Source organism: Herpailurus yagouaroundi, unplaced genomic scaffold (assembly GCF_014898765.1).
Source record: "Herpailurus yagouaroundi ecotype Mexico unplaced genomic scaffold, PumYag 190, whole genome shotgun sequence".
In the NCBI taxonomy this organism is placed as follows: Eukaryota; Metazoa; Chordata; class Mammalia; order Carnivora; family Felidae; genus Herpailurus; species Herpailurus yagouaroundi.
Window position 1 is genome coordinate 9,875,827 of NW_024412421.1, and position 6,000 is coordinate 9,881,826.

Sequence of the window (6,000 nt, forward strand, 5' to 3'; positions counted from 1 at the left end):
ATGGGGATCTTCTGCCCATTACTGGATCACCCTGCCTGATCTCCACGCCTCAGCCTACCTGTTCTCGCCTCCTGGCCCCAATCTAATTGGAAAGAAAACCGTCTTCGTGCACTCCCTTCTCCCAGGAAGCCCTGGGGTTGGGTGTGGGGGCCCAACAGGAGGACGAACGGCTGTGATTTAGCTGGTTCTGACTGACACCTGGAATCCTGTGTCTGATGGAGGCAGCAGCAACTCAGGGAGCACAGAGCTGAGGCGGACAATGGAGCTGGGTGTCCTGAAGGAGACATAGGGATCCCAGGCTCCCCGCAGCATCCTCACCCGACCTCCCCAGGCTCACACTCACTCTTAAATGGGGAAAGCCAGCAAGGTTAGGGCCCTGCCCAGAAAGTCTTCCAAGTGTCATCCAATTTAAGCCTCAGACAAACCTATGAGGTAGGAATTACTATTATCCCCATTTAGGAATCATAAATGGGAGCCCTTGAGCAGCCCAAGGCACAGAAATATTAAGTAACATGTTAATAACTTACCACATTGCTAGTAGATGGCAGGGGCAGCCAGCTTGACTTGAGAGCCATTCATTCATTTATTCATTCAGTAAATGTGTCTTGAATGTCTCCCATATACAGGACACTGTTCTAGGCACTTCGGACCTATCAGTGAACAAAAGCAAAGATCCCTTATAGGCTTGTGTTGCTTACATTCTAGCAGAGGTGACCGACTGTGCATAAACTTCACAAGCAAGTCAATTATTTTTGTTTGTCAGACGGTGTTAAATGCTGTGAAAAAAGAAAAGATAGAGCAAGGTATGAGGGATCAGGAGTCCTGGCGGTTTGGGGTATGTGTTGCAATTTTAAGTAGGGTGATCACGGTGGGCTTCCTGGAGACAGTAAGATTTGGGCAAAGACTTAGAAGCAAAGAAAGAAAAGAGGGAGCCCTGTGGATACCCCGGGGGGGGGGGGTGCAGCACGGGCAGGAGCACAGACAAATCATTTTAGGCTGTGAGAATTAATGAGAGGACAGAGGGGAATAAAGGTGGGCATGAGGGGGACTCGCTGGAGGGACACACGTATCCAAAATGTTCTTTGGAGCTCAGAGAAGCTGAGAACTGAGGCATGAGGGCCAGCCATGTGAAGACTTGGGGCTAGGTAATGTGTTTCAGAAGGATGTTGTGGTTTTCAGACCCTTCCATATCTTGGCAACCCTTGGATGTGCTGGGTACACGAGTCAGTACATACGTGCATATACACATACACGTGTATAGATACAGAACACAACCACATATACATGGATCTGCCTTTTTTAAAAACCTTTTAAAGTTGGTTTATTTTGAGAGAGCGGGCAAGCAGGGGAGGGCCACAGAGAGAGGGAGAGAGAGAATCCCAAGATGACAGTGAGGAGCCCGCCATGAGATCATGACCTGAGCCGAAACCAAGAGTCAGAGGCTTAACCAACTGAGCCACCCAGGCGCCTGGTGGATCTTGATATGATATATATATTACATATATAATAAGCACTTATGTTCACATATTTATTATAAGAATTGGCTCACACAATTATGGAAGCTGAGAAGTCCCACAATCTGTCCTCTGAAAACTGGAAAACCAGGAAAGTTGTGGTATAATTCGGCCTCAGTCTGGAAGCCTGAGACCCAGGAACACCAATGTCTGAGGGCGGGAGAAGATGGATGTCTCCGCTCAGGCAAAGAGCAAATTTGCCCTCTCGTCCTATTGGTGCCCGGAACAGATCCAATGATGCCCACCCACTCTGGTGAGGGCGATCTTCTTTATTCAGTCTACCAATTCAAATGCTAATCTATTCGGGAAACATTCTCACAGACACACTCAGAAATAATGTTTTACAGCTCTCTGGGCATCCCTTAGCCCAGCCGAGTTCACACACAAAATCACCATCCCAGGGAGGTGGGGGGGGAGGGGGGGAGACTGCTCTCCCACATCTGAAACCTCAGTCCCAAGGAAGTCTGAGAGGCCTGAGGGGGAAGGGCGGGGGCAGCTCTGGCTGAATGTGTTGGCATGGATAATTCGCTTGCACTGTAAGTCCTAGATATTGAAGCCTTGAGGACTATAGGCAATTCCAGCCGCAGGGGCCAGAGTACCCTTAGGCAACATGAAAACAAACAAGCAGGAAATAAACCGTAATGCTAGGGTTGGTGAGGCTCAGTGACCTGAAATTGCATGAAGCCCATGTTGAGAACCAACCTGGACTTCACATAATACCTTGAGGTTTCACATGATAGCGTCTCCTGGGACTCTTGGTTCTCCTCTTCTGGTTTTCTCCTGTTCCACCATTACTGAAGCTTCCACTCACAGACCAACACATGCGAGACCTGCAAAGCCAGGGAAACCAGCTAGCTCATCTCCTCAGATGAGGCCATGTGGAGGCCTCTGGGGCAGCTCATATCTTGGAGGAGGGTGGGTTTCCAACCGACATTTGAAAATGCTTGTCCAGCTCTGATTTAGAACAGAGGCTCACTCTGCTCGGGGCGACATTTGGAGCAGTGCTCAGTCTCCCCCACTCAGCAAAACCAGTCTGAAGGCTCACCAGACTTGCCTTGCTTGGGGGGCAGCCAAGGGATCACCTCTAAAGGGGGAGGGATGCAGGTGCTAAGGGGGTGTCTCCTTAAAAGAAGTAGAGGTTGGGCATCCAGCTTCGGCTCAGGTCATGATCTCAAGGTTCGTGGGTTCGAGCCCCATGTTGGGCTCTGTGCTGACAGCTCGGAGCCTGGAGTCTGCTTTGGATTCTCTCTCTCTCTCTCTCTCTCTCTCTCTCTTTCTGCTCCTCCCCCATTCATGCTTTGTCTTCCAAAAATAAATAAACATTAAAAAAAATTTTTTTTAAAGAAGTGGAAGCTAGGGTGGGAGAAGTGATAAGAGCTCTTTGGAGGGCTTGCAGAGGAACCTCCACTCTTGGGCAGGCCACAGGTGCTCCCCTCCAGCCTCCACCTTTCAAACACTTAACTGCAGTGATCCTGGGATAACTTTTGTTCCTTCCTCCTTCCTTCCTTCTTCTCTCCTTTTCTTTTTTCTTTCTTTCCTTCCTTTCTATTATTCTCTCTTTTTTAAACTCTGTCTCTAGATAAGCCTTGTCCCTATGAAACCTGATGCAACTTTGTGAAAGGTGTTTGCACCACAAGCAGGTAAAGTGAGGCCTCCCCATGGGGGTCACCACATGACTGACTGTCTGAAATGCCACCATGAGCATCGTTTCTTCTCCTTCTATAGCCTTTGACCAGTTGTCTAGTGCTTTTCTTTGCTCCTCTGTGTCCTGGGGATTGAGTGTCTTCATTTGCTGAGCAAGGACGGTGAGGCTCATAGGAAGGATGTGAACTGTTCTGGGTCTGGCTTGTGGTGGCTGCAGGCCACATCACTACAATCTCTGTCTCCTGTGGTTGGTCACACTGTCTCCTCATCTGTCTATTCTCTGTGTGTCTTATAAGAACACTTGTCATTGGATTTAGGGCCCAATCCAGGATGATCACATCTCAAGATCCTTAATTCAATGACATCTACAGAGACCCTTTTTCCAAATAAGGGAACAGTCACAGGTTCTGGGATTCGACATGGATATCTTTTGGGGACCACTTTTTCAGCCTGCCACAGGCACAAGGGACTCCGCAGAAGGAAGAGATAAAAGGAAAGCTGCTTCCCTGTGAAGCTGGGATGCAGCCACCTAGTGCCACCCCCTCTTCCCCCCACCCCTCCCATCAGTCACCCCAGCAATGCCCTTTAGGCTTCCCAGAGCCAGCCCCTCCCAAAATCAATTTGCAAGGCCCTTCCACTGGTGTTAGGATTATTTTCCTATTTGATAAGAGATGAGGGAATGGGGTCCCAGCGCAGCAGGGTGCTCAGCACCCCATTTTGACTAACCTGGCGCCCCAGAATCCTAGAATAAGAAGAGAGGCAGGGAAGGGCCGGGAAACATGCCATGCCGCCGTTTGAGGAGAGAAGTGCGCACTGTCTGTCCTGGCCGGCTGCAGCGGCAGACCCGTCCCCAGCGGTGCACACGGCGGCACGCACACGGACGAACGGGAAGTGTCCCCCCCCCCCCCGTGCACGCGGCGGGAAGCGGCCCCGGCCAGGAGTTCAGGAGCGCCGCGCGCACCCGGTAGTGCACGCACGCGGCTGCTGGGTGGGGTGGGGTGGGGGGAGCGCCCGGCCGGGCACAGGGCGGGGGAGGGGGGACGGCTGCCGCAATGCGCGCCTCCGCCTAAGCCTGTGTGCCCAGATGGAGAGAGGGGGCGCCGTGTGCGAGCCGGCTGTGCATGCGCGCCCCCGCCTGGGGCTATAAAAGCCTCGCCACCTGCTGCCACTAGTGCGTCCAGTTGCCGGGAGAAGCCAGTTCACCTCCTCCAGCGGCAGCTCCTCTGGACATGGACCCCGAGACCTGCCCTTGCCCTACTGGTGAGCCCCCGCCCCCATCCTGCGCACAGCGCGCCCCTGACTTGCAAGGAAACGGATGCCCAACGCCTAGGCTGAAGGACCTTGGGGGGACGGGACCCTCCATGTTTGCCATTTTTAACGTCGTTGAAGAGTAGACATGGCTATATCCCACAGGGCACTGAGATCTGGCACCCCACCTCCTCCTTTATGCCTGGCCGCACCCCACTTTTAACCCTTCCCGTGGCGTCCACCCTTCTAGGTGGTTCCTGTACCTGCAACGGCTCCTGCAAGTGTGAGGGATGCAAATGCACCTCCTGCAAGAAGAGTGAGTATGGGGACCCCTCCCCCCACCCCTTCCCCCTGCTCCCTGAAGTCGGCGTCTCCCTAGGCAAGATGGAGAGACCCCTAGATCCCCTGTGACATTGCTTTTGACTCTTACTGGGACAGAACCACCTGGGGAGGCCTTAACATACGGTTGCTCGGGCCCTGCCCCCAGTGACTGGTTCAGCATGCCTGTGGCAAGATGTTTTTCTATATTCCCAGATTCTGACGGACAGCTATAATGGAGACCTTCTACCCTGGTCCAAACCCTCACCTCAAAACCTCAAGAACCTGGAGAAGGGAGTGGTGAAGCTGGGGGCTAGCTCTGGAGTTTGGGTCCCTTGGCCCCTCTCAGGCCTTTGAGGATCTCCTCAGTTTGACCTCCCCCAAGTCTCCCTGGAAGCAGTGTAATATGCTTGGGGAGGAGGAGGTGGGAGTGTGTAAGACTAGCCATAGAACTTCCCACCGTCTCCTGGAGCCCCTACCATCTCTGTTCCTCCAAGTTCATCCTTCAAGTCCCTTTTCAAGGCCATTGTTTACCCTGTGATGTTTTCCCCTAAAGGTCCAGCACTAACGCCCACCCCATCCGTGGGACTCCCCTGCACCCACACAAGGGGCTGTGGGCTATCTACTGGGTACTCCTCCCCAGTGGTAGCCCAGCATGCAACTGACATGCCATAGGTGCTGAGTCAAACTGCAGTGTGAGACTAGGAAGGGGGCAGTGCCTAGGCCCCTAGCACCCCTCCCTTCCCCTTTCCCTTTTGGTGGAGACAGATGCAGGGAGAGGCCATCAGACTGGGCATTCCGCATTTGATTTGCAGGCTGCTGCTCCTGCTGCCCGGCGGAGTGTGAGAAATGCGCCAAGGACTGTGTGTGCAAAGGTGAAGAGGGCACCGAGGCTGAGGCCGAGAAGTGTAGCTGCTGCCAGTGAGGACCCGCACCCCGTGTGAACCAAGAGGGAGAGCTGGGTGGTCCAGGGCCACCTCTTCTGTGGTGAGGCTTGGCTGTGTGTCCCCTTCCTCTGCCAGCTGCTGGCAAGTGACAATAAACCCTATGAATGGCATAAGCCAAGGACTGGTCTCTTCTTAAAGGGGAAGGAGGTGTGGGGAAGGGGGAGCCTAATGGGAGGGAACTGCCCGATTGAAAAGTGAAATCCTGAGACATGGACACTGTTCTCTTGGGGCTGGGATGGAGCTCTGGGGGCGGAATACATTCTCCCCCACCTTCAGGTGGCACTCAAGCCTCCTGCTAAGTCAAGCTCAGTTCTGGGGACGGAGGGGAG

At 53.2% G+C, this 6,000-nt stretch overlaps 2 long non-coding RNA genes across 4 annotated transcripts in view; one reads left to right on the forward strand and one right to left on the reverse strand.

The window, feature by feature from the left end:
• LOC121045335 (uncharacterized) overlaps nucleotides 1-4,057 on the reverse strand; it is a 34,195-nt gene extending 30,138 nt beyond the window's left edge. Inside the window, exons 1-3 of one of the 3 annotated variants that reach the window (XR_005797708.1) lie at nucleotides 3,885-4,057; nucleotides 2,235-2,344; nucleotides 528-650 (exon numbers count right to left, since the gene is read on the reverse strand). This is a non-coding gene — a long non-coding RNA (uncharacterized LOC121045335). The remainder of the gene's footprint in view (nucleotides 1-527; nucleotides 651-2,234; nucleotides 2,345-3,884) is intronic. The other 2 variants (XR_005797707.1, XR_005797709.1) reach the window with 2 other exon arrangements.
• Nucleotides 4,058-4,369: 312 nt separating this feature from the next.
• LOC121045336 (uncharacterized) lies at nucleotides 4,370-5,011 on the forward strand. The gene is made up of 3 exons (XR_005797710.1): nucleotides 4,370-4,418; nucleotides 4,657-4,722; nucleotides 4,941-5,011. It is a non-coding gene; the product is annotated as an uncharacterized LOC121045336 (long non-coding RNA).
• The last annotated feature ends 989 nt before the right edge of the window (nucleotides 5,012-6,000 follow it).